At 44.5% G+C, this 27,710-nt stretch overlaps 2 long non-coding RNA genes across 2 annotated transcripts in view; one reads left to right on the top strand and one right to left on the bottom strand.

Annotated features, from left to right (window-relative positions):
- The window catches only part of LOC131592523 (uncharacterized), a 101,696-nt gene that overhangs the window by 9,948 nt on the left and 64,038 nt on the right, over positions 1 to 27,710 (top strand). The gene's annotated exons all lie outside the window — the stretch shown is intronic.
- LOC131592520 (uncharacterized) overlaps positions 8,124 to 27,710 on the bottom strand; it is a 189,138-nt gene continuing 169,551 nt past the window's right edge. The window contains exons 2-3 of the long non-coding RNA XR_009280640.1: positions 11,847 to 11,925; positions 8,124 to 8,504 (exon numbers count right to left, since the gene is read on the bottom strand). This is a non-coding gene — a long non-coding RNA (uncharacterized LOC131592520). The remainder of the gene's footprint in view (positions 8,505 to 11,846; positions 11,926 to 27,710) is intronic.

Below are 27,710 nucleotides of genomic sequence, written 5' to 3'. Positions count from 1 at the left end.
TTAGCAGAAAGAGACTTCTGTTTCTCTACAAAGACTGATGAAAAGACTCTAGCAAAAATTGAGACTGTTTTTGTCCACCAAGGTTCTAAAGTTTTTGTCTCTATGTTATCATGTGTATAAAGAAATGGTCAAGTAGTGAAAGATAATAGGGTTTTCTGAAAGTTTATTCTGGTGTTCTTATTCTTGTAGTTTGTTAATAAACTGTCTTTATTCCTTTTAAGTTTTAAGCCTGTTTTGCTCTTATTCTAATCCATATCTCACAGCAAAAAATAAGTAATTTTTTAGTTACTGTTTTAAAACCACGACAACCCTTTCAGCAAATTGCTTTCACGCTTAGACTACATATATACCAGAGCACGTGTGTTAAAAGTAGTGTCATGGAGTTACTTTACCTTTAAGGAAAGTTGGAGTTGCTGGGGACTGCCTGGAGTCTTTTCTCCTGACCAATTATCAGTCATTGCTGAGAATTGACAGCAGTTTTAGCCATTGAAAAGTGGGATCAACTTGTGAACCCCACCTTAAAGTAAAAAAACAGAACTCTCTTGTTCTCTTTGTTTCCTGGCTGTGAAAGGTAGCAGAGCTCCAGGCCTCCCGTTCCCTGCCCAGGCCATGTGGCCGGGCAGGAGCCGGGCTGGCCCTGCCCCATCTCCTGGCCGGGAGATGGGGCCTGCGGGGGGCTTGCCCCGGGCCAGGTCGGGCCGGGCCGGGCCCGGCCCGATCTCTGGCTCAGCTGCAGGTTTTGCTGTAACTACATTCACTAGAAAACTGCTGAGTGAAGAAGGAGAGGGGGTCTGGGCCTGCTGCAAGCAGAGACGGTGACCACGCTCTGCAGAGCAGCTATGAGGAACTTTCCATCGCAGAACCATCTGCAAAAGCTTGGGCAGGATTTTAACTCTTTCTTATCCAGATGAGACTTGCAGATTAATCTTTTTATCCAGAGAGAGAAAAGGAGAGTAAGCAACATGAAAAGAGACTTTATAAACTACTAGTGGCAAGAAAGAAAAGAAGCTCATAAAAGTCAATAAACTTTCTTTATTCCTTTTAAGTTTTATGCCTGTTTTGCTCTTGTTTTAATCCATATCTCACAACAAGAAATAAGTAATTTTTTTTCTTTTCCCCTTTTGTTAATTACTCGTTTAAAACCATGACAAGTAGTTAGATAATAGTTTAAGATAAAGAGTTTAGCCTGTGTAGTAATTGTTATGTTAGTATAAAGTATAAGTATTCCCCCTTCAAGAGCTAATGTAAGCATCTTTGAAAGTTCATTTAACGATTGAAGTTCTAGCTGTGAGTTTGCAAATATGGTGTCATTTACATGGAACAAACTGCTTATAGTAATTGTGCTGTGTATAGTCCTGACCAACTGTCTGATAACTAACATCCAAAAGCAACAGAACATATGGGTCACTCTGGCACACTGAACTAGCCAAAGGTCAATGTGTGTGAGCCTAGCCACACCTGGAGATCCTTTCGCACCTGTCTCGTAGGAGTCCCTGAATGGGATCCTCAAGCATTTAAAGGTTTAGTTAGTAATGAGACTCAACTGAATCGATTGGCAATGTTGCAAGAGTGTAGTTGCACTGTTGGCTTCACATTAAGACAACTTGAAGCCTGTTGGCAAGCAAAAATTACCAAAGTTCTTAATGTTACCATAGAACCCTCAGAAGAATTAGATTTGTTAAGTTCCACCAATACCTCAGGTGGATAGATAATGTTTGAACCCCCAACAAAAAGTCATTCTAACAAAGTAATGCGGCACTGGGCTGCAGTCAACCCTATAGCTGATCTCGTTACTACCACTGTAAGTAAAGCCTTTATTTGTGGTGCAATCTCACAGGACAATTACCAAAACGATCACCTAGTTCCATATTCCTAATCTGTGGAGATAGAGCATGGAATTAGATTCCTGCTAATCCACATAGAAGACCCTGTTATCTTGGGAAACTCACTTTGTTCCACCCAAGCTTACATCAATTGTTGAATATAGCTAGCAAAATGAAGAACATCAAACAGTCAAGGCGAAGCCTGAATGAATTAAAGTTTAGCCACCCTAAAAAGGCTCGCTTGCTGGACTAGGAAAGAATTAAACTTAACATCCACAATGTTAAGCGAGCTTTCAGCCGATGTGAGTAGTGTATATCATGCAGTACTATGAAATCAAGTTGCAATTGACCTTTTGCTCTTAGCACAAGGACATGGTTGTGGAGAGTTTGAAGGCATGTGCTGCTTGGATCTTGCTGATCATTCAGCTTCCATCCATGAGCAACTACAACAGCTACAGGATGGGTTACAAGCCCTGAAAGAAAATAGTGATCCCATTGGAAGTTGGTTCGCCAGCTGGGGCATCACTAGATGGTTGAGGTCTCTTATGCTAGAAAGGGGACGGACTTTACTTATAATGTTAATTGGGATGACAGTCTAAGTTGTATGTTATCTTATCCAAAGCCTGGTTTGTGCAAAAAGAGAAAGGGGGATTTGTTGCTATATTTTATATATTAGTAAAGGCCTGTATGCACAAACCAGCCTTTGAACTAAGTCGTAATATTAAGGGCTAAAGTCCTTGAAACCTTCATGCAGAAGAGAGAGTAAAGCAAAACAATATCCCTGTGTGTAAGAGAAAAAATGTAAACTGTGTGTGTTAGCCAATAGTAGCTTGTTCTGCCTGCAGACCCTGTAGAACCCTATAAAAGTGTGCTAAAGATAGAAATAAACTGGCATTCACGATTACTTCTGTGAAGACTGGTGAAGAGCTGGCGGTCTCTCAACAAGAAGGAGAAGGAGAAGGAGAAGGAGAAGGAGAAGGAGAAGGAGAAGGAGAAGGAGAAGGAGAAGGAGAAGGAGAAGGAGAAGGAGAAGGAGAAGGAGAAGGAGAAGGAGAAGGAGAAGGAGAAGGAGAAGGAGAAGGAGAAGGAGAAGGAGAAGGAGAAGGAGAAGGAGAAGGAGAAGGAGAAGAAGAATAGGAAGACAAAGCAGAAAATGTAGAAGCAGAAGCAGAAGCAGAAGAAGAAAAAGAAGAAGCAGAAGCAGAAGCAGAAGCAGAAGCAGAAGCAGAAGCAGAAGCAGAAGCAGAAGCCGAAGCAGAAGAAAAATAAGACGAAGTTGAGGAAGAAGAAGCAGAAGAAGGGGAAATAGAAGAGGAAACCATAGCAGAAAATGAAGAAGTGGGAGAAGAAGCAGAAGCAGAAGCAGAAGCAGGAGAAGGAGAAGAAGGAGAAGACGGAGAAGAAGGAGAAGAAGGAGAAGACGGAGAAGAAAGAAAAGACGGAGAAGAAGGAGAAGAAGGAGAAGAAGAAGAAGAAGAAGAAGAAGAAGAAGAAGAAGAAGAAGAAGAAGAAGAAGAAGGAGAATAAGAAGAAGAAGAAGAAGAAGAAGGAGAAGAAGGAGAAGAAGGAGAAGAAGAAGAAGAAGAAGAAGAAGAAGAAGAAGAAGAAGAAGAGGAAGAAGAAGAAGAAGAAGAAGAAGAAGAAGAAGAAGAAGAAGAAGAAGAAGAAGAAGAAGAAGGAGAATAAGAAGAAGAAGAAGAAGAAGAAGAAGAGGAAGAAGGAGAAGAAGGAGAAGGAGGAGAAGAAGAAGAAGAAAAAGAAGAAGAAGAAGAAGAAGAAGAAGAAGAAGAAGAAGAAGAAGAAGAAGCAGATGAAGCAGCAGCAGCCGGAGAAGGAGTAGGAGTAGGAGTAGGAGAAGAAGAAGAAGAAGAACATGGAGAAGAAGAAGGAGAAGCAGAAGAAGACGAAGAAGATGAAGAAGCAGAAGAAGAAGAAGAAGAAGAAGAAGAAGAAGAAGAAGAAGAAGAAGAAGAAGAAGAAGAAGAAGAAGAAGAAGAGGAGGAGGTCAAAGCAGAAAATGAAGAAGTAGGAGAAGAAGCAGAAGCAGAAGCAGAAGCAGAAGCAGAAGGAGAAGCAGATACAGAAGCAGAAGCAGAAGCAGAAGCAGAAGCAGAAGCAGAAGCAGAAGCAGAAGCAGAAGCAGAAGCAGAAGCAGAAGCAGAAGCAGAAGAAAAATAAGACGAAGTTGAGGAAGAAGAAGCAGAAGAAGGGGAAATAGAAGAGGAAACCATAGCAGAAAATGAAGAAGCAGGAGAAGAAGCAGAAGCAGAAGCAGAAGCAGAAGCAGAAGCAGAAGCAGAAGCAGAATCAGAAGCAGAAGCAGCAGAATCAGAAGCAGAAGCAGAAGGAGAAGAACGAGAAGACGGAGAAGAAGGAGAAGAAGGAGAAGAAGAAGGAGAAGAAGGAGAAGAAGAAGAAGAAGAAGAAGAAGAAGAAGAAGAAGAAGAAGAAGAAGAAGACGGAGAAGAAGGAGAAGAAGGAGAAGAAGGAGAAGAAGGAGAAGGAGGACCTCCATCACGGTTGTGGTGAATTCCTTTCCCTAAGCAACAGCAGCTCTGAGCTTTTTTGTGCTCTGAAGCTGAAGAAGCGAGCGCACCAGCAGCTGCCCTCGCCCGCCCTTTTATTCCTGCCCCACTTCCCCCTGTGCCCTGCCAAACTCTTTTTCTTCTCAAGTACCCAGTAAATACCAGCTGTCAGGTTTCCCCACAACTAATGGGCAAAATTCTATAAGTGAGAAGGAACGAAAGGAAGGACACCCAACCCTCAACATGAGGTCAGGCTAACTGGCCTACAATTACCAGGATCCTCCTTCCCATCCTTTTGGTTAATGGGCGTCACATTGGCCAGCTTTCAGTCATCTGGAACATCACCAGTGAGCCAAGAATGTTGGTAAACGATGGTGAGCAGCTTCGCAAGCTTATCTGCTACTCCCTCATCACCCTGGGATGAATCCCATCTGGTCCCATAGACTTATGAACATCCAAGTGGCTCAGCAGTTCTCTGACTGCCTCCTCCTGGATAACAGGGGGACCATTCTGCTCCCTGACACCATCTACCAACCCAGGAGGACAGTTGTCCTGAGGACAAGCCATCATCCCACTAAAGACTGAGGCAAAGAAGGCGTTAAGCACTTCTGCCTTCTCCTCATCTTCAGTTACTAAGTTCCTTCCCACATCTAATAAAGGACAAAGGTTGGTCTTACCCTTCCTTTTGTTGTTAATATATTTGTAAAAACATTTTTTATTATCCTTTACAAAAGTTGCCAAATTAAGCTTGAAGTGAGCTTTGGCTTCCCTAATTTTTTCCTGCATGCCCTAGCATCTCCCTTAAATACTTCCTGAGAGACCTGACCCTCCCTCCAATGATGATACATCATGTTGTTATTCCTAAGTTCTTTCGTAGCTCCTTGCCCATCCAGGCTGGACATTTGCCTCGTCAACTCATCTTTTGGCACGCAGGGACAGTCTGTTCCTGTGCCCTCAAGATCTCTGTTTTGAAGCACATCCACCTTTTCTGGACTCCTTTGTTTTGAAGGGCTGCTTCCCAAGGAACTCTCTGAATAAGTCTCTTAAATAGGCCAAAGTCTGCCCTCTGGAAGTCCAATGTAAAAGATCTTATTGATGTCCCTCTTCATTTCACCAAATATTGAGAACTCTATCATTTCATGATCACTGTGCCCCAAGCGGCTTCCAACCACCACATCTCCCACCAGCCCATCTCTATTTGCAAACAGCAAGTCTAAGATAGTCCCTCCCCTGGTGGGCTCCCTCACCAGCTGCGACAAAAAGTTGTCCTCCACACACTCTAAGAACTTCCTGGACTGCCTCTTTTCTGCTGTATTAAGTTCCCAGCAAATGTCTGGTAGGTTGAAGTCACCAGAAAAAGGGCTGGTGATCCTGAAACATTCTCCAGCTGCTTATAGAATAAGTTGTCCACCTCTTCTTCCTGGTTGGGTGGAAAATAACAGACTCCCAGTAAGATGTCAGCCTTGTTGACCTTTCCCTTAATTCTTACCCATAGGCATTCAACTTCATTGTCATTAGTTTCAATGCCTATGACATCAAAAGCCTCCCTAATATAAAGGGATGCCCCTCCACGTCTTCTCCCTATCCTGTCTCTTCTGAAGAGCTTGTACCCATCCAGTGCAGTGCTCCAGCTATAGGAGGCGTCCCACCACGTTTCCGTGATGGCGACTACATCATAGCTTTGCTGTTGCACCATGGCTTCCAGCTCTTCTTGTTTGTTAGCCATGCTGCGTGCATTGGTATCCACGCACCTCAGCTGGGCTACTGATTTCACCACTAACTCAGGTTTACCACTCTTGGGCCTGCTTCTATAGAGTCCATCTGCATCCCCTTCACCCTTCGAACCTAGTTTAAACCCTCTCAATGAGTTCCACCAGTTCATGAGCTAAAATTCTTCTGCCCTTAACAGAGAGATGCAGCCCATCCAGTTCCAGTAAGCCAGGTGCTGAAAAAATTGCCCCATGATCAAAGAACCCAGAATTCTGCTGATGACACCAACTCTTGAGCCACTTCTTGATAATGTGGGCTCTCCTATTCCTTTCACCGTTTTTTTTCTGCCACCAAAGGGACTGAGTGGAACACTACCTGTGCTCCTGCCCTATCAACCACTTGACCCAGTGCTCTAAAGTCCCTTTTAATTGCCTGGACACTCCTCTTTTCAATCTCATCACTGCCAACCTGGAGTATTAACAGTGGGTAATAATCAGAAGCCTGAATCAGTCCAGGGAGTCTCTTGGTAATATCTTATACCCAGGCCCCAGGGAGGAAACAGACCCCCTTATGGGATGGGTTTGGTTGACATATGGAGCCTTTTGTTCCCCTCAGAAGTGAGTCACCCACTACCACTACCTTTCTTTCCTTTTTAATGTCAGAGGTGGTGATCTGCTATTATAACTTAGTCCCCAGCCTCTCTGTTACCCCTGTCCACCCCGCAGCGGCCAGGGAGGCTGGGGAGGTAGTTTAGCTTGCCAGACGAGGCCTTAAAAACTAGGCTCTTTCCCTTTGCTGAGATGGCAGTTGCAGTTTTATTTCTTGGGATCCTTCGGGGTGAGATGGCAGGAGGGAAAGAGGAAGAGGTATCAATAGGCACTCCTTTTTCAGGACAGGGGAAAGGGGTGTGGGGGATTTACACAACCAGTAAGGGGAACTGGGGAGAACAAGATAAGGGAAAGAACTTACAAGTCTACATTTTCGGGGGTACATTCTTTGGGTCATACCATTTTTCCTAACTGCATTACAACATCTCACCCTTCCTTATTATATAAAATTTTTTGAAGGGTTGTGAGATCATTTTGATACCGGTCACGAGTTTGTCCACCACTCGTGATTGACGGGCTGGTCCAGTTGCTTCTGGTCCGCTAGCTCTATGTGGCTGATCTCTGAGGTAGTAGATACTAATTCTTTGAGAGCTTTTAAAACTAAACAACGGACAATCCCGAAGGCTAGCACGATTAGAAACAGAACAACAAAAAACAACAAGATTGTTTTGATTATCGAGGTCCACCATCCTGTGAGTCCCCAGCCTTTGAACAGCTCACTAAACCAGTCCTCGGCTTCTTGCTTCACTTGTCCGATCAAGTTCTTCATCTCTCGGAGGGCTCAGTGGACAGTGGGAGCTTTTGAGGACAGGTTTAGGCAGCAAAGTCCTTCAAATTCCTGGCATTCGTGTCCATGCAGCAGCAGAAGAAAATCTATTGCAGCTCGATTTTGGAGTGTGGCCTGTCTGGTAATCTCCTCGTCTTCGAGGAGGGAGCTGAGGGTGACTGATGTCAAGTTGGCCTGTTTGACTACCCAGCACTCGAGCTGTCCTAATTCATCTAGTGCCTTGGCAGCTGCAATCCATGGAAGAAATATGGATGCAGCAACCCTTTTTGATTTTGCCCAATGAAATATATCCGAATCACAATTTGAGTCTAAAATATCAGTGCCTCTTTTGTGGGTTTCATGAGTTGAATTGTCTTTCCTAGTCCATCTAATAATTTGGGTTTGCTTGGGTGCAAACAGGGACAGCGTCCCAAAAGTGCAAGGCCCCCCTCGAAGGCGAGATGGGACTCCTGCCTATGCTTTATCTCCACAAATTAGAAATATACCTTTAGGGAGGATTCTTGGATGTGAGGGGCGAGGATTGTTCACTAAGACTTGACTTAGCGCACCACACCATTGTTTTGCTTTGTATTCTTTTCGATACTGGATTATGTGATTGTATAGTTTTGTGTCGGGCAGTAAGTTGTAAATGAAGTGAACACAAAAAGGGTGCAGGGGAAGAACCTAATAGCTCTAATTCTTGGGGCTCTTTATTAGCTCTGGGCAGTACTGGTAACCACTTTTCTATAGGATTGTTCACTGCCACAGCTCGCCGTTTACGATTTTCATGTGGTTGGTCACTGTGTGTTTTAGGCATTGTATTAAACTTGGGATCACTAAAGCTGGCTGTAAAATCTTCAGCCTGCAGGGGAATTCCTACCAGACAGGTAGACATAGGGTCTTTTGCTGCTGCAGTGGACAGGCAGATATTGTGTTGTTGAAGTGTGTGTGCCAGGGTCACCCAGATGTTCTGTCGTGGCTGAGGGACGATCCAGGCAGTTGTCAGGCTGCTCAGAACGAGCAGGAGGATAGCTGAGGTAAGGCTCATCATGGGTTTGAGTGTGAGGTAGGTCTTTTCTAAAAGAAAAGAAACAAACATTTTTAAAACACATTCACAGTCAATGTAAGCAGGTCAGAGAATAGCCAGAGGTTAGGAAGGTTTCTTTTTGTTTTTCCCGGCGGCGTCTTCTTTTGGAAGTGACTACCACTTGTCTCTCTTCTTCTTCTGCTGGGGCTGGGTTTTTTGAAACAAAAGGCTTTACCCATTTCTGAGGAATCCATCGGGGGCCTGTAGGGGTGGATACACACGCGTAACCACACCCCCAGGTGACAAGTTCATACGGGCCTTTGGTTTGCCAAGTTTCAGGGTCCCTGATTAAAACCGATGGACACTGTGACAGTTTAAACTGATCACCACTGTTAAAGTGCCGAGTCACTGGAGGATTAATGTTTTCAAATGAACAGTTCAGGAAATTGATAGTAAACATAGCTTTACAAAGCTTTTGTTGTGAAGACATCCACACTGCTTCACTGCCTTGCCTGGCTAGAACTTGTTTGAGCGTCTGGTGGGTACGCTCGATTACAGCCTGACCTGTGGGGGAGTGGGGGATGCCAGTTTTATGTTCCACTCCCCACTGCTGGACAAATTCCAGGAACTCCTTGGATTTATACGCTGGGCCATTATCTGTTTTAATTTCTTTAGGGATCCCCAGCACTGAAAAGGCCTGTACTAAGTGTTGTTTGGCATGCACAGGTTTTTGTCCTGCATGAGCAGAGGCATACACTGCTCCTGAGTATGTGTCAATGCTCACATGTACATATTTGAGGTGACCAAAACCGGGAATGTGAGTGATATCTGTTTGCCACACTTCACAGTTTCCAATTCTTCAGGGATTAACCCCGATGCCTAATGATGGCACTGCCTGGAGCTGGCAATTGGGACAGGTGGCCACAATGGCTTTAGCCTGACTCCATGTCAGCTGGAACTTATGGATCAGTCCTGGCACATTTTGATGGTATTGCTGATGACTTAACTTTGCCTGTTGAAACACATCTGGGAGACGCACCTTTTCAGCTGGGGCAGCAAGGGAATCAGCCTTCCGGTTTCCCTCAGTGATTTCACCTGGCAAATCGGAATGCGATCTTATATGCATCACATAGAAAGGATGTTCTCTATTTGAAATCAAATAAACCAGTTTTGAAAGCAATCTAAAGAGATGTTCGTTCTCAGTGTCCTTGAGAACTGCCTATTCTGCTCTGGACACCACTCCTGCTACATAGGCTGAGTCAGTAACTAAATGAATTGGTTCTGAAAACTTCTCAAAGGCTCTCACGGCCGCAGCCAGTTCAGCAATCTGGGGTGATCCTTATACAAACTCAACATCAGCTTCCCAAAGCTGAGTCTGTGGATTTCTCCAAGTCATCACCGATTTGTGAGAAGTTCCAGATGCATCAGTGAACACTGTAAGAGCCTTGAGTGGCCTTTGGCTCCTTTTCTCACAAGGAATGAGGTAGAATTCCTCATGAAACAATTTGTGTGATGGTGCATGACCTGAAATTTGCCCACTATAGCTATCCAGAGCAAACTGGAGGTTAGCATTGCTCTGCAGCAGGTACTCAAACATCTCCTTGGTCAGTTTCTCAGGGGAGTGTTTGCCTTCTCCAGAGAGTCTGACTGGAAGGTGAATACACATAAGGTCACACCCTGCCAGTTCCCGCAGCCTTACCTGGGCTTTTTGGATCAGCTGAGCCATCAGCTCTTGTGGCTTGGTGATAGTTTTGGGTCGTTGATGGGAGAGGAAGACCCATTCTAGTATTAAGAGTGGATCTCTCTGCCCCTCAGCCCACTGGAATATTAACCCATGTAAGTGTGGTAATTTCCCCAGGACAATAAATTTGAAAGGCAGCTCAGGTTTGAAGCGATGTGCCTGTCTTTCTGTCAAGGCCCTTTGTGCTTTTTCAATTGCAGTTTTTGCTTCTGGAGTCATCTCCCTGGGAGACAGTAACTCTCTCTCCCCTTTCAATAAATTGAGCAGGGGGCTCAGGTCTTCATTAGTGAGACCTAGCCAGGGTCTGACCCAGTTTAGTGACCCACATAGGGAATGGAGATCTGCTAGAGTTTTAGGATTGCCAATAATTTCTAATTTCTGTGGAACAACAGTCCGTTTACTTATTGCTAAGTCCAAGTATTTCAAAGGTGGTATCATCTGAACTTTGTCTTCCTGCAATTGGAATGCAGCAGAGGTTAAAACGTTAACCACTAGGTCAAGGGTGTCTTGCAGCATGTTGTTATTGGGACAGCATACTAACACATCATCCATATAGTGAAAAATGATGGCATCTCTTTTTTCAGCATGCACTGGGGACAGCAATGACCCCACATACCACTGGCAGATGAAGGGGCTCACTTTCATCCCCTGAGGTAGTACTGTCCAGTGGTACCGTTTCATTGGAGCTTCCTGGTTAATTGTGGGAATGGAAAAGTCAAATTGTGGTACATCCTCTGGGTGCAGGGGAATTTGGAAAAAACAGTCTTTAATATCTAGTACTGCTAATAGCCAATTTTGTGGTAACATAGTCGGGGATGACATACCTGGTTGAAGAGACCCCATGTCCTCTATTTTTTTGTTTATTTATCTCAAATCCTGAAGGAGGTGCCACTTATCCTTCCCTGGCTTTTTTATCACAAACACCGGGGAGATCCAAGGGCTGGTTGTTTCTACTATGTGTCCTTTGGCCAATTCTTCTTCCACCAATTTTTCTAGTGCCCTGAGTTTCTGTTTGCTGAGAGGCCACTGGTTCACCTAAATTGGATTATTATCTACCCAGGATAGCTTTTGGACCGGATGCTCTACAGTGGCCTCCATCAAAAATCCTGAGGTGTCTCAGGAATTGTTAATTTCACTCCCCACTGGAACATGGTGTCTCTTCCCCACAGCGGGCACTTGTAATCAGTGACAAAAGGTCGGACACTAGCTAACCTACCCTCCAGGCCTTCAATCTGGACGATATCTTTAGCGATTTTTGCCAGTTTCATTCCTCCAACACCCTGTATTTTTCCTGCCATGGGTTGCAGTTCCCAATGTGAGGGCCACACCTTTTCAGGTATGATAGTCACATCTGCCCCAGTGTCAATTAACCCTTCTACATGGAGATGTTCTGATTTATGTGTTAGGTTGCACCCCACAATGGGTTTGTTTTCACCCACCACTTCCGCCCAGTATACTCCTGGTGCTTTGTCATCTACTGGGACCTCTGTTGGAAGAGGGATCACCTGGGCTATTATCTGCCCTTTGGCTACATAGAAGGGTGGTTGAGGACATCTTGCCAAGAGAATGAGGTGTGTTAGGTCTCCCTTAATTGTCATGGGAGCCACCTCAATCACTATTGGTGTGTGTGCTGTGCCTCCAATAACAAAATACCTATTATCCAGTCCAGCCAGGTCTTGTGAATTGTCCTGCAAGTCCACTCCGATGACAGTCCAACTATCAGATCTGAAACAAAAAGCTTTAGCAGTTACAAGTCTGAATCGCTTTTGCAGTTGCCAGATCTTATTAGGCAAACGTTCCCCACAATTATGTTTCTGCAGTCTCTCATCCTACTCCCTTTCCTCCCCTTTTCCCATTAAAATAGAGTCTTTTTCCTGTTTCAGGTCTGTCATTTTTATGTCTCTGCACTTGACAAAAAAGCGCTTAGAATTCAGTTTTTTTGATTTGCTACAGCTTCTTTCTGGTGTTTCCCTTGTTGCTGGTTTTGATGACAGTTCCTTGCAAAATGTCCTGGCTTCTTGCACTGGAAACAGATGATGTGATGCAGCTGTTCGGGTGACATCTGTGGCTTGTTCATCCCGGGTGTTACAGCTGCTACAGTCCTTGGGTTGTATGGTTTTGGTTTCTTGTCATGTGCACTGTACAGATCTGCTTTCTTGGCACACGCTTGAATCATATCTGCTATGGTGGGTGGAGGATAGATGGGCAGATTTAAGATCACTTTACGGCAGGCCTCGTTGGCATTTCTTTGTGCCATTTCTTTAATCAATTCTGCTTGTGCTGCTGGTTCTTGCACTTGCTGTTGTATCTGCAGTCTGAGGCGGTCTACAAAGTGCAAGAAACTCTCGGATGGAAATTGGTTAATATTAACATAACTGACTTGGGTTTCTAGTGTAGGTATTTTATTGTAAGCTTTTTCTGCTACTTCACAGATTTTATCTAAAATAGGTTTTGTTAGCACTTGAGCCTAATCTTCAGGCTTAGACCACCTTCCCTCCCCACATAGGTGTTCAAAAGTAATCTCATTATTTTCTGCATCTTTTGCATCCTGTATGCTTTGCTTGAGTTCATCTAGGAGGTCTTTTAATGACCTTTCCCACGAACTTTCCCAAAAATCAAATTCAGTGGGTGTTAGGAGGCACCGAAGAAATCTTTGATGTCAGCAGGAACTAACTCCTGAGATTTTAAAGTAGCTTTAATCATTCTTTTTAATATTTCACTATTTTTGCCAAATTCACGTTGTATTTTACATATCTCTCTGATATCATGGTAAGCGAAAGGCTGATATTGTCTATTAGCTCTTTTCTTACCAGTATATATCACAGGTGCAGCTGTAGGAATATCCTTATTTTCCCCAGAGCCTGTATCTCCGGGGTTTCCCTGCCCAGCCCCACCCCCACCGGGCAATGGGGGCTTTGTCTCACCCCCGGGCTGGTGAAGGGACTTATCTGCCTCTGCAGGGGGCCCAGGGGGACCTGCATCACTCCCGAGCCAGTGAAGGGACTTATCTACAGCCCCAGCAGGCCCAGGGGGCCCTGCCTCACCCCCAGGTTGGTGGAGGTTCTCACCCGCACCCCCACAGGGGCTGGGCAGGGACACATCTCCCCTCCCCGGGGGGCAGGGCCAGGACACCCCTTCCCCCGCCCCCCCACGGGGGCAGGGGGCAGGGCCACCCCTCTCACTCTCCCCCTCATCGTGGGGACAGGAGGCAGGGGCGTGGAGAGCAAGATTGCAACATTTGGGGGCGGGATTGTAAGATGATGCCATGCTTGAGCAGGGTATGGGAGGAGGGAGAGAGATGTGAGAGGGGAGGGGTTATGGGAGGAGTAAGGGAAATGAGCAGAGTGAGGTGGATAGAAGGAGTCATGGGAAGGAGGAAGGAGATAGGAAGGGGGTTCCTCCACGTGGGTAGCTGGCACATGGCCAACTCCATTTTGGATTTTAGGCACATGGAGGCCTGGGGATTTCACGGTTGGAATATTAGGGTAAGATTCTCTGATAGTCAGCGCAAGGCTATCAGAGCTGGAGGGCTGAATGAGACACGTGGCTCCAGAAATGGCACTATTACAGTGCGTTTCTTGAGTTCCTGGATTTGTTCCATGTATCTTTCAGGACAGGAGCAAAGGGTATGGGTAAAAAGGTATGGGATACTGAGGAAGGCTGCAATGGCTGGTTTTTTATGTCTTTTTCTCTGTTGATCAATTCTTTTCGAATTATAAGAAAAATTGGGAGATATTTTGAAGCATTTTTCTCTCCTTCCTCTATTTTTAGAGTGAGAATATTGCCAATTTGATTCCATGTAGAGATAGAATTTAGTTCTGACCAATCTAACTGTGGATTGTTATGAGATAACCACTCTGTGAAACATTTTAACTTTTTTCTAGAGATTTTAACATTTATAGTACTTAAAAATTCTTGGAATTTGGATTCTAATTTTGGTTGGCGTGTAGATGTGTTAGATCCCATGCCTGTTATTAAAATTGTGTTTTCAAAACTCGTTTTTATCTTGTTTTACTGCAAAGCAACAAAGCAGTGCAAAGGCAGGCTTTTTTACGACCCCCCCCCCACACACACACTGGGTTGAGATAAGCTCTTGCGGCTGTCGCTGCCGTGCCGCGCGGTCGTCCCGCGAAATGTGCCACGGCCGGCACCGCGCGGGAGCTGCGGCTCGGTCTCCGCGCCGCGCGGAGGGGCCTTCCCGCGCCGCGGCCACCGGGGCTGCCGCCGCCCGCCGTCCCGCCGCCGCCCCGCGCGTGCTCGCTTCCTAGCCGCGCGCCGTGCCTGCCGCCGCCGCCGGCTGTGCGCCTTCTGCCGCCGGCGGCACGCCCGCCGCCACCGGCTCGCGCGCGCGCACTCGCCGCCCGTGCCGCGCCGCGCCGCCCCGGCTGTCCCTCGCTGCCTGCGGGGACACGTCACCACCGCCGGGTCGGGCGCGCACTCTGCTAATCCCCGGCTAGGCTCCCGCCCCGCTTCTACGTTGGCCTGCCGGGCCGGCCGGTGTGACTCACCACGCTTACGTTGCTAAGCAGTAGAAAACCTTCTGTGTGGATTGGGTTCCCCTGGACGTGAGGAAGTTACCAATCCAGTCCTTGTAAACTATAATCTTAGCTTTTCAAGGTAGCTGACGTGCCCAGGCGTGCGAAACACCTGTGCTTCCAGCCGGTTTTAGGGGGTCGAACCCACCTTGGACGCCACCTGCTGTTATAACTTAGTCCCCAGCCTCTCTGTTACCCCTGTCCACCCCGCAGCGGCCAGGGAGGCTGGGGAGGTAGTTTTAGCTTGCCAGACGAGGCCCTAAAAACTAGGCTCTTTCCCTTTGCTGAGATGGCAGTTGCAGTTTTATTTCTTGGGATCCTTCGGGGTGAGATGGCAGGAGGGAAAGAGGAAGAGGTATCGATAGGCACTCCTTTTTCAGGACAGGGGAAAGGGGTGTGGGGGATTTACACAACCAATAAGGGGAACTTGGGAGAACAAGATAAGGGAAAGAACTTACAAGTCTACATTTTCGAGGGTACATTCTTTGGGTCATACCATTTTTTCCTAACTGCATTACAACAGTGATCCATCTGACAGATTAAGTGTAATTGAGAGGCCCACTGAACAGATAAATTTCTTCTACATGATCTGGCTGACCCTCTAGATCCAGGGCCTCATACCTATTCTGAAGTGGCACCTGGGTAGGTGATGGGGGTCAGGAGGAATTTTTATTACCTCCCCAAGTAGGGACCCATTTCCACTCCCCTTCATCCACCAAGGTGTCCTCTTATTGCCTGACAGTGGGAGTCCTCTGACTCCTGGTGGGCTTCCCTCAAGGATGCAAGGGTGGAACTGTGGACCTGATTTTCTGAGTCTGAGAGAGTTTGCAGCCTGTCAGTAGCTGATCTGTTCCCAAGGGAAAGTCTCTTGAGAACATTTTTCTCTCAAGGAACATTTTTGTAAATAACTTGGTTTTCTCAAAACAATTCTGTACAGCTGTGTTGAGTGTGTTTTCTCTTGTCCCACCAATGGGACAAAAGAGGTGTTCTTCCCTTTACCAATCATGTTAAACTTGTATCGGAACACCTTATAAAAAGGAACCGAAAGGTTAAATAAAAAACCCTTCTGATGATCCTCTTTCTGCTGTAGAATTGAACTCACGCTTCTTATTCTGTCCAACAGCGACACAGAACTCCAACAATCTATTTCCCTTTCACATTTCCTAATTCTCCTTAGTCTTTAAACTTCCTCCCTAAGCTTGGCCACCAGTGAAAGGAGGTCCTTCACCTCTTCACACCGCAGGCAGGCTTCTTATGCAATGCCCCCTAGTACCACTGATAAGCTCAAACACTCCACACAGGAAGGGGTCTGGACAGACGCATCTTTTTTGGAGGGTTCTATTTGGTTACATACACTTTTACTAACTGCAGGTTTTGATCATGTAAAAAACATTACTAACAAAACAAAAACCCAAACCAAGCCAACAGAAACAACAAACTGAAAACCCCACTAGCAGGAGGAAACCTGCAACCCTGCCTGCGCAAACTGCTGCCCCAACTGCCGTGCCATGCCCTCAGAGATGTGTCACGCCCCTGTTTGCCCACTCCGAGATGCCGAAGTCTGGGACACCGCGCTCCCTAGAGTCCTCTTTTAATTGCCCCATCGCTTGCCAGAGGGAAGCCCTGCCCTGTGACTGCATGGTTAACGAGACGTTGTCAGTTAGGTTTGGGCCAGATGTGGGAAATTGTTCTTTAATCCTAGGAGAAGAAGTAGCAAAAACCTTTAACCTTATGTTGTGGTTTTAAACTAGTAACAAAAAATTACTTATTTCTTGCTGTGAGATATGGATTAAAATAAGAGCAAAACAGGCTTAAAACTTAAAAGGAATAAAGACAGTTTATTAACAAACTACAAGAATAAGAATACCAGAATAAACTTTCAGAAAACCCTTTTATTTCTCACTACTTGACCATTTCTTTGTACACATAACAACATAGAGACAAAAAATTTTAGAATCTTGGCGGTCAAAAACAGTCCTAATTTCTAGAGTCTTTTCATCAGTCTTTGTAGAGAAACAGAAGTCTCTTTCTGCCAATCTATGGAGTTTTTAGAGTTCACTCCTCCCATCTCACACTACTCCGAGGTGTGCATGGGTCAAATGAGTCCAGGGATGCCATTTTTAAGGATAAGTTATTCAAAGGTAGAAGTCTTCTTCATTTGTTTTTGTGAGCCTTCCTGGAAAACAGCCATCCCCTTGCCCCTTCAAGGCTTTAAAATCTTCACTTTACTCGTAATTTCCAGCAACTCACAGTATCACAACCACTCTCTTTTTTCTCTAAAGTCCACACTTTGAATACTCTATTCCTCCCATACTCTAGTCATGAATTAAAGGAGTCTTTAAACTACTAGTGTCCATCTCCATAGCTGTAACAGAAAGACATTTCAGCAGCAAGCATCTTCTTTCTCTCTCTTTCTTATTTAAACTTAACTCTTTTCCTCACTGTTTTTGGTGGTTCTATGATGTCTTCTTCATGTTGATTGTCTCTCTTTCTCTGTCTTTCTGGGAAAAAGGAGTAATCTGTACGTTTATCCAAGTAGTAAAAGAATTAAAAGCTTTAGAAAAGCTGCAAGAGTTCATAGTGTCAGGTTTCAGTCCAGCTGCAGACCCTGAAAACTGAACCAAGCTGCCAGGCTCTGCTTCCCTCTCCTCCCCCTCCCCTTTCCTCTCGTCTCCTGTGGCCTTCATCGGCCGAGGGGGGGGGTGGGAGTGGAAGAGGTTATTACAGAGCCTGGTTACCTTCTGAAAGCCGGAAACCAAAAGAGAGCGAGAGAGCTCTGAGTGTACTTCTTAAGGGGGTGTTTACAAGTTGAATTCACTTTTTAATGGTCAGAACGGCTGTCAATTTTAGAAATGACTGATAATTGGTCTGGAGGAAAAACTCCCATCAGCCACCAGTAGCTTCAACTTCCCCTCTCTCCGATCTGTCTTAAAGGTGAAGCTACCCCATGACACCTTAGCAATTGTTGGGTCTGTGGAGGGCCAGGACAATCTGAAGACTGGCCAGGGGTGGCCAGCCCAGTCGAACCTAAATGGTGGGTTAGCACCCTGAGTGAGGTCCATAATGGAATGGGATTTTGGGGTGCAGAAGGAAGTCCATGGCGACTTCTTTCTTCTGAAAGAGTCATTTATAGTCTAAGTAAAACAGGAGGTGTATACGTGGGAAAAAGTGTTTGTGACTGGACTTTGGGTTTATCAGCAGAAGGGGGAGTGTGTGGAAAATTAAATAACTCAAACTGCTGTTTGGTAATAGATGACAATGGAAAAGTAGTGAAACAGATAACAAAGGGAATAAGAAAGCTCATATACTGGTCCAAATGTGGAAAGGATGGGAACGGGATATGTTTTCATGGTTACCTGGTGGACTATGGGTTAAACGAATGCTTTTTTTCCCTCTTATGTGCTGTAGCAACTCTAATCTTTTTACCGTGCATGATCCCTTGCTTAGTGCAACTTATTCAACATGGGATCAAGGGGATGCAGGTAGTAGCCATGCCTACAGATCCAAAAAAGGGTACAAAAGGATGGAAAATGATGTCACTGCAAATAACTGCAAAACCAAAAAAGACCCAGGAACAGAAAATTAAGTCAATGATAGCTAAAGTTTGTAAAGACAATTACTGAGAAAATAAAAAAGGAGGGATTGAGAAGAATGAGGGTTTTGTCTTTACAAACAAACTGTGGATCTGCTGATAAATAAAGCTAGATACAGAGAGATGAAAGAAACAATGGGAAGAACCATAAATTACATAGGAATTTCACCAACTGACACAAGGAAAATACAAAGGGAGGGTATACATTATAAGGGGGTCTTGGGTATTAGGTGTTTCAGGAAGTCTGTACCTCTCAAGTACCTCAGCCAATTGGGAAAGACAGGGAAAAATGCAGCCGGGAAATTGGGACAAAAATGAGGCTTCGTCCTCCAAAACTTTGAGAGACCCCAGGGGAAATGCCCCATGACCTCTCTCTTTATTCAATTAAAGTAAAAGGACTCCTCTGTCTCCTTTTTGGACATAAACCTCTGGTGTTTGTGGATTCATTTTCCTGACAAAGGGATTATGGCTGCTTTGAGAATTCATTGGGACCTTCATACCTCCTGGCACCCTGAGAATTCAGGTCAAGTAGAAAGGATGAATGGAGAAATAAAGAAACACCCTTGTGAAGCTGGTGACAGACACTAAGATGCCACTGATAAGGAAGATATCTTTACAAAGAATTCCATGGGTGAAGGTATGGGTGTTAACATCTTTGAAATGGGTCTTTATTTCTCTACTAACTTCAAGCAGCAGGTTTGTTACAGAACCCAGACAGTCTGACTCCTGAAACAGTCAAGTGGGTCTGCATAAGCCTGAACTTCTGAACTTTGGGGTAAAATGACAGGTTCAAGGGGGGGATGCGGGAGCTCAGGACCTCTGAACAATGAACCAATATGATTACGCAGAAGCCGTTTATTGTTTACATTATGCACTTACTTATAGATTCTAAAACTACTGCACACGCCGATCACGCATTTCTTGACTGGTGCCTCTATTCTGTCCACGCGTTCAGCACGCACTTCTCAGGATATGTGATTGGTCACAGTCCAGGTGTTTGACCATCCCCTGTTATCTGGTTCTTGTGGTCTTGTGTTTCTGTTTCTCAGCCTCTTCTTTCTTACTTTAGAACAGTTTATGTCTCAGCAACCCGGACGAATTCCAGAGGGTCTGATAAGAAATTCCACAGATGGTTTGGCTGGAGCACACTATGGCCTAAGTTGTTCAGATACATTGCTACAATTTCCCCTTCTTCTTCTTGCACCAGCCTGTTGTAGGTTAAGGCCTGGCGATCTGAAGATTTCGGGATGTTACGGAAAGTTAGTAGACCCCCCTCTCTGTTAGGACAGTAAGGCCCGCTGCAATTAGCCAATAGCACCTAGGTGTGACGAAAGCAGATGGGAGTAACACAATGACCCTAGGCTATAAAATGTTAAATTCTCCTGTAATAAATGCCATTTCTACGCCATCCATCACATTGATGTCTTGTGGGTAGATGGTCCGTGTGGCCAAGGAGAGCCGCCGTGCTGGCTTCTATTCAGGGTGCTTGCCTTGCTTGAAAACCAACACCAGCCAAACCCTCTTTCCTGTATTTTCTACCAAGCGGGTCACCAATTTTATTATGCATGGAATAATACAAAGCAATATAGTAATGACTAATAGTAATAACAAAGCTCCCTTTACGATATCTTTTAACCATCCAGTTGTTCCCCATCCCTTAAACCTTTCATCTAAACCCAAATCATTCACAGTCAATTTCTTCATGTTATCTTGTGGTTGTTTGAGTTTCCCGTGAATAGATGCAAAATGGTCAGAGAGGTTCATACAACACATTCCTTCAAAATCCTCACACTTGTGCCCATGTGCTAATAGCGAAAAATTTATAACAGCTCTAGTTTGCAGTGTGCTGTGTCTAATAATATCTACATCAGTGAGCATTTGATTTAAAACAGCTGAAGTTATGTTTAATTGCTTGACTGTCCAGCATCCCAACTTATTAAGCATAGCCAAAGCTTGAGCAGCAGCAACACCTGGAGTAAGGAATGATGCTATTATTCGTGCTGGAGCACCCCAAAACTGTACGTTATTGTTACAGTCAGGTTCCAAGCCTGTGATTGCTCTCTTAGTTCCCTTGTTATGTCCCGCTCTCCAAACAGTCTGATTCAGCATCTCGCGCATGGTAGGGGCAAACATGATCAATTTTCCTAAATAACAAGGTCCACCAAACAAATTACTTGGAATTGAGGGCCATGCCCTATTGCCACAGATTAAAAAGATACCTGGTGGAAGCTTTCTTACAGTTGCATTTGCACCAGCACTTTCAGGGTAAGTCCAGTTGTGCCAATATTTAGTCATGTTTTTGTACCATGGAGAATTGGGATTAAGAATGACACTATTTATTTTTGGGACATGGGACTAAAACATTGCTCATATCAGTTGATTTTGGATTTTGAAAGTAGTTAAAGAATGAGCAGTAATTTCCAGGCATCGATCCTAACAGGTCTAGCTCTTGAGGCTCTAATCTACTTTCATTCAGTGATTGTGCTATCATACCTGCTTGGAAGCCCTTGCCATTTGGCCTAATCCCCAACCTTTTACACATGTCCAATTTTTTACCACCTCTGGTTATGTTACACCAGTGATTCTCCACACTTGATCTATTTGTTCCCACATATGGCTTTCCTCCAACTCCTATCCATTTTGCAAAACCAGTAAAGTTACTTATTGAGATACCAATTAAACATGTGCCAAAAGGATCTCCTGGCATGGCTAAGGATAAACAAAAGGAATCCACTCCAATAACATTGGCCCAAGTAAGCCACATATTCTCTTGATGCCATCCTGGTGGGTTAATTTCTTCTGCATTACAGATGTTGCCACATATCACAAGTAACAGAGAAAGACTCCCAAAAACATGCACCTCTAATTTCAGAATATTCTTCATCTTGATCATTGGTAAAGAAACCTTCCTCTATGAGATCAGGGATAAAATCCAAACTGACTGAGCCTCTTGCTCTTTGAGCCCTTCTCCTATTCCGTCTTCTTTGGTTTGTCTGTTCCCACCTCCACTTTGTTTGCTCCCACTGATCAGGTCTAACTCCCCAAGTCCCAGGGATAAACATTCCTTTCCCACGTTCAATATCCTTGATCTTATTCTCCCTCTCTTTTTGCTCGAGCTTCCAAAGTTCGTTATGATACCATTGAATAGACTGTCCCAATTGGTCTTGACTCTCAAACAAACTCAGTGCTTCTTGACAGGTTCAGGGGAATTAACCGTTATTCCTGTCACTTGGGATAACACCACCCAGGTATTGAACTCTTGGCTGTGCCTATGTCTGCACTCTATACCCCTTGGGAAACTTCCTCCTCTAAACTCACACCACCTATCTGATCCATGCCCCATGCATTCTAATCTCACCCAAGGATAGCAAAAGCGTTAACAGTTCAGAGGGCAACGGATGTTTTCAGGTAGTGCTGGTTGTTGGTTCATTGGTAATATCAGGGATACTCTGCGAGTATCCTTCTCAAGCCAGGGACTAACCCATTTCTCTGGAATTCATTGGGGTCCTTTGTCTGTGTGAAAAATGAGGTTCACATAATTTTTATAGAATTTAAAAGTTTAATAAAAAAGACAATTAGGAGAAAAAAATAAAGTATACAGATACGGCCGGGTGTCTCTGCATTCAGCCAAGAGAGCACACCTTACTAACAAAGGATTGTCCCTTAAAAACAGAACCCTACTACATATCCATAAATTCTCATACATATTCATACATTCTTCTTAGGATCTTTGGTGTTCTTCTGTTTAGTTTTCTCTTGCCCCCTTCCCAATAGATCAATCTTCTTGGCGCCATTGAGATGTACATTCTCTGATACCAAAGATGCAATAAATTCCTCCCCCCAGAGTTCTGGTCACTGCTGTCTTCATCTGGATAAGATAGTTTACAAATGCAGGAGTTCTCTAGCTATTTTTTTTTTCTTCTCAGTCTTTGGGTTATACAAACAAAAGCAGTTTTTATTTTAATACTATGCCATAGCCTAACATATATGTATTATACTACTATTTCTAAATTTCATCAGTAACAGAAATAAAGAAAACTATATTAGTACAACAAAATTTCTCATTCTTATACACATAACATTCATTTTAATATTTGTGAAAAGCCAACAATATAAAATGTATCTATAACAGTCTGTAATGATACAAACATAACCCCTCCCCCACATTAATAAATCTGCGGGTCCTTCCCATAATCCTGTCATAGGAATTTTAAAGCAAACTTTTGGTAGGTGCTGTACCAGTTCAGAATCTTACTGCAAGCCTGAGTAATGTGTAATTGCTGGTGGTTCACTATGATTACCTACTAACCATAGATGATTCATAACATAAACTGCCTTCAGCACTCTATCCTGTGGGTTCAGCCCATCCTTCCCCATTTTTGGTTTATCAAGCAGTCCTTTCAGTACCTGATGTGTTCTTTAAATAATAGCTTGTCCTGTGCAGTTACCTGGAATACCTGTGCTATGCTTCACTCCCCAACGAGCTAAGAAATCCTGGGTCCGTTGGGCTATATATCCTGGGCCATTATCCGTTTTGATTTCCTGAGTGTCTCGGTTTTGGAAGACAGGTGTCTGCTAGGGAGAGCAGGAGCCTACCTTGGAATGAAAATGTAGACCCCCTCCCTCCAAATTATTATAATTCTGAAAATCAAGGGGCTCTCGGGCAGAGATCTGGGGATAGGAATAACAGTTCTTTACTAGTATGTATAACGAGGCAAACAAACAACAATAACTACAGCATTAACCACAAAACAGAACTGGGGACCCCGTGACAGCCTTCTCGACCGAGACAGGAAAGGATGGAGGAGAGAGAGGCTTTGCTTCACAAACCTCCTGTGGGCAGTCAGTCCCGGTGCTCCTGCAGGACTCTGAGGAACACCCTGCTGGAACGGCAGCAATGAGCAGAGATCCCGGGCCGGTAGCTGAGGTGTATCAGCAGCTCCGCAGCGGTGGCTGGCACTGCCGTATGTCCCGGCAGGACAGGGGGTGCGAGGGCCACAAACAAAGAGGGAAGAAGGAGAAAAAAGAAGCAGCAGCTTCATCTGGGTGATGGCAAATTCCCTTCCCTCCACAGCAACAGCTCTCAGTAAAGTGTCCTCCTCTGAAGCTGAAGAAGCCTGCCAAACTGTCTCCGCCCTCCCTTTTTCCTGCCCCCCTTCCCCCCTGGACCCAGCCGAACTCTTTGTGTTTCTCAAGCACCCACGAAGTACCAGCAGTCAGACTTTCTCTGCAACTAATGGGTAAAAATTCCACAGGTGAGTCAGAACTAAAAGAAGGACACCTGACCTCCAACACTGAGGCAAACCCATTATGGCAAAACAGCCTCTCAAGTGTTGAATGACAAAGCGAGACCCTTCCCTTGTCATTGGAGTGGCCCAAACCATGGCAGAAAAAGTATCTATGGTTGCATGAATGTGTTTAAAGCAACCAAAAGAGGCATAAATAGTCACATCAGTTTGCCATAACTGCAAGGGTCCCAGGACTCGAGGGTTAACTCCAGGACCCAATCCGCCAATCATGCCCTGGCATTGTGGACAAGTTGTGATAATTCTTTGAGTATCCTGCAATGAAATTCCAAATTGTTTGTGTAAAACTTTTGCACTTTGGTGAAAAAACTCATGAGCCCTTCTGGCTTGTCCAAACTTATCAATGTTGGGTGAGGCCGAGGACCAAACTGGTGCCACCAGTTGGTCAACCTTCTCATTTCCGAAGGCCAGGCCTTTCGTCAATCCAGAATGACTCTATATATGGGTAATAAAATAATCCTGTTTGTGAGAATTAAGTGACTGCCATAGTTGCAAAAAGAGTTGCCACAACCGCCGGTTTTGTATCTCCTTCAGCAATGCTTGCTCCATGCGCTCAACAACACCTACTACATAAGAGAGAATCAGAGACAATGTTAACGGGATCATTTGGCCATTTTTCAAACACTCTGATAAGAGCACATAACTCAAGAACCTGTAAAGAATCTCCTGGCCCCTCAAGGATTTCACTGAGCCATTTGCCTTTGTCCTGCCAAGTAAGGCCTGCTTTAAAAGTTTTTCTACTGGCATCAATAAAAACTGTGAGGCCTTCCACAGGTTGCCTTGATAGCCGAGGTAATTCTTCTACCTGTTGATGCAGAGAAAAAAGCTTATTAAGAGGAAAATGAGTGCTAATGAGACCTGGAAAGTTCAACAGTGCCCACTGTAAGGTGTCTGAATTCTACAATGACTATTTCAAGTAATCCTTTGTTAATGAGAGCAGAATATTCTGGGGTTCCATTTCTGCTATTTCCAATGTCCGTTTTTGTATTTTGGTCACAATTTTTGCTATAGCCTCCAGTCACATGGTCAAGGATTTGTTCAAATTAAATGGTAAGAACACCCACTCCAAGATTTTTAGTGACTGTTTAGCTTGGCTATGCCACTGCATTAGCATAGCCCTCACGTGCTTCCTTATTCAGCATAGCCACAGACAATGGTAAAGCAGGAGACCAGCAATCTGCAAAGGAATTATCCAATTTAGTGACAATTTGAGTTAGAACTTTCTGTTGTTTTTCAGTCAGTTCACATAGCAAATTGGCCTGATTTCCCGCTTTCAATAATGGCATTAGGGGCTCAAGGTCTTCATTAGTTATACCACAAGTGCTACAAATCCACTGTATGTCCCCAATTAACTTTTGAGCATCTGTCAAAGTCTGAATTTCCATACAAATAGTTAATTTTGGGGGCGGAATTTGGGCTTCAGTGATAAACATTCCCAAATATTTCCATGGGGCTTGTTGAACTTTTTCAGGGGCAATTTGAAGTCCTGCCATCTACAACTGTTGCTGTAAGGCAGGTAGCAGGTTGTTGTGGTTTTAAAGCAGTAATTTAAAAATTACTAGAAAACTTACTTATTTCTCGCTGTGAGATATGGATTAGAACAAGTATAAAACAGGCTTAAAACTTAAAAGGAATAAAGAAAGTTTATTAACAAAACTACAAGAATAAGAACACCAAAATAAACTTCCAGAAAACCCCTTTATCCCCCACCACTTAACCATTCCCTCATTCACATGACAACATAGAGACAAAAAACTTTGGAACTTTGGTGTTTAAAACAGTCCCAATTCCTGCTAGGGTCTTTTCATCAGCCTTTGTAGAGAAACAGAAGTCTTCTTCTGCTAATCTATGGAGTTTCTCATGAGAGAACTATTTCTGTTATAGCTTTCTATTTCTCTGATGCCAGCTGCCCAGAAATCCTGTCATCAGTTCACTCCTCCCATTTCACATCACTCTGAGGTGTGTTATGGGTCAATGAGTCTAGGGATGTCATTTTTTAAGGATGAGTTATTCAAAGGCAAAAGTTCTCTTCATTTGTCTCTGTGAGCTTCCCTGGAAAACAGAAGTTTTCTCTTTGCCTCTACAATGGCCCCAAATCTTCAACTATTACTTCTCCCCCCTCTGTTCAAGCACCTCACTGTATCATAATTACTCCACCTTTTGCTCAAAATCCACACTTTGAACACTCCATTCCTCCCAATATACTCTGTCATGAATTAAAGGAGTTCTTACAGAACATTATTGTCCATCTCCATAGCTTTAACAGAAAAATATTTCAGCTTAATTAAAGCATCTCCTTATTCTCTACCTCTTCTGAAGTTTAATTCTTTTCTTTACTGTCTCTGATAGTTTATAAAGTCTCATTACATGTTGATTACTCTCTTTGTTTTTCCTGGAAAAAAGGATTAATCTGCAAGTCTTATCTGGGTAATGAAAGGGTTAAAATCTTGCCCAGGTTTTGTAGATGGTTCTGTGATCTCTGCTGGAGCAGCAGCTGGAGTTGTCTGCGATGGAACATTCTTCATGACTGCTCCAGAGAGTGTGGTCACTGTCTCAGCCCGCCACAGGTCAAGAGCTTTTTTTTCTCTCTTTACTCAGCAGTCTCTGGTGAATTCAGTCACAGCAAAAACTGCAGCCAAGCCAGGGACCGGCCTGGCCCGGCCAGAGCCCAGGGCAAGCCTTGCAGGCCCCATCTCCCGGCCGGGAGCTGCGGCAGGTCCAGCCCAGCCCCTGCCCGGGCCGCATGGCCTGGGTAGGGGACGGGAAGCCAGCTAAAGCTCAGTTACCTTTCACAGCCAGGAAACAAAGAGACAAAGAAATTCCCAGGCTTAGGTCTTAAGGTGGTGTTCACAGGTTGATCTCACTTTTCAATAGTTAAAACCGCTGTCAATTCTTAGAAATGGCCAGCTGTTGGCTAGGAGAAAAACTCCCATCAGCCTCCAGCGGTTTTAACTTCCTTAGGTGTTTCTCTTTGTTTTCTTAAATGTCTATCTATCACACAGCTGTGCTGCATCTATGTGTTCTCCTGCTATCAAAATATCATCCATGTAATGATAGATAAGATACTGTGGGTATTGTCTCAGTGGGGCTAGGGCCCAGGCAACATACAGTTAGCACATCATGGGAGAATTTCACATTCCTTGTGGCAATACAACCCATTGATACCTTTTTGCTGGCTCTGCCTTGTTAATGGATGGCACTGAGAAGGCCAACTTCTCACTGTTGTCCTCGTGCAGAGGGATCGTGGAAAGCAATCTTTTAGGTCAATAATTAACAGTTGCCAATTGACAGGTAACATGGATGGTGAAGGTAGACCAGCCTGTAGGGGTCCCATATCCTGCATTACAGAATTAATGGCTCTAAGATCATGTAATAATCTCCATTTTCCTGATTTTTTTAGGGATTGTAAAAATGAGTGCGTTCCAGGGGCTCATAGAGGGTATTATATGCCCCTTTTTCAATTGCTCATCAACCAATTCATTAACATGGGCAAGCTTCTCTTTAGACAGCGGCCATTGATCAACCCATATTGACATTTCTGTTAACCATTTTAATTTTAGGATTGGTCACCTCTCAGTGGTCACTGCTAAAAACCCTCATTGGTGAGGCAGAAACCCATCTGGCTCAGTGCATCTCGTCCTAGTAGCCAAATTGTGGTATTCATCACATAAGGTTTCACCTGGGCACAAGCATGTGCTTCCTCATCAACCCGCACTGTCAAGAGAGTTTTACTAACTGGAGTCATTTGTACACCTCCCACCCCCATAATGGGTGTTACCAGGGTTTTCAGAGGCCATGTAGCAAGCCATGCAAATGAGGGGACAATGGTGACATCTGAACCCATGTCCAACAAGGCGTCTTTTGTTGCCAGGGTTCCTCCATCTGGGTGCTGAAAAGTAATGGGTTTAGTTAGTTTTGCTCCCAGTAATGGCAATGTAAACATCACCTGAGGGGTTCCTGTTGACCCAAACCCCCCATCCCCTCTATGCATGATCCCTTGTCTAGGAACCCTGGCTTTAAAGGGTATCAACTGTGCTATTCAGGTGCCTTTTGGAATGTGGATGGGTGGTCTCAATG

Source organism: Poecile atricapillus, chromosome W (assembly GCF_030490865.1).
Source record: "Poecile atricapillus isolate bPoeAtr1 chromosome W, bPoeAtr1.hap1, whole genome shotgun sequence".
Classification (NCBI taxonomy): domain Eukaryota; kingdom Metazoa; phylum Chordata; class Aves; order Passeriformes; family Paridae; genus Poecile; species Poecile atricapillus.
The sequence above is the reverse complement of the archived record's forward strand: the minus strand, read 5'-3'. Positions and strand labels throughout refer to the sequence as shown.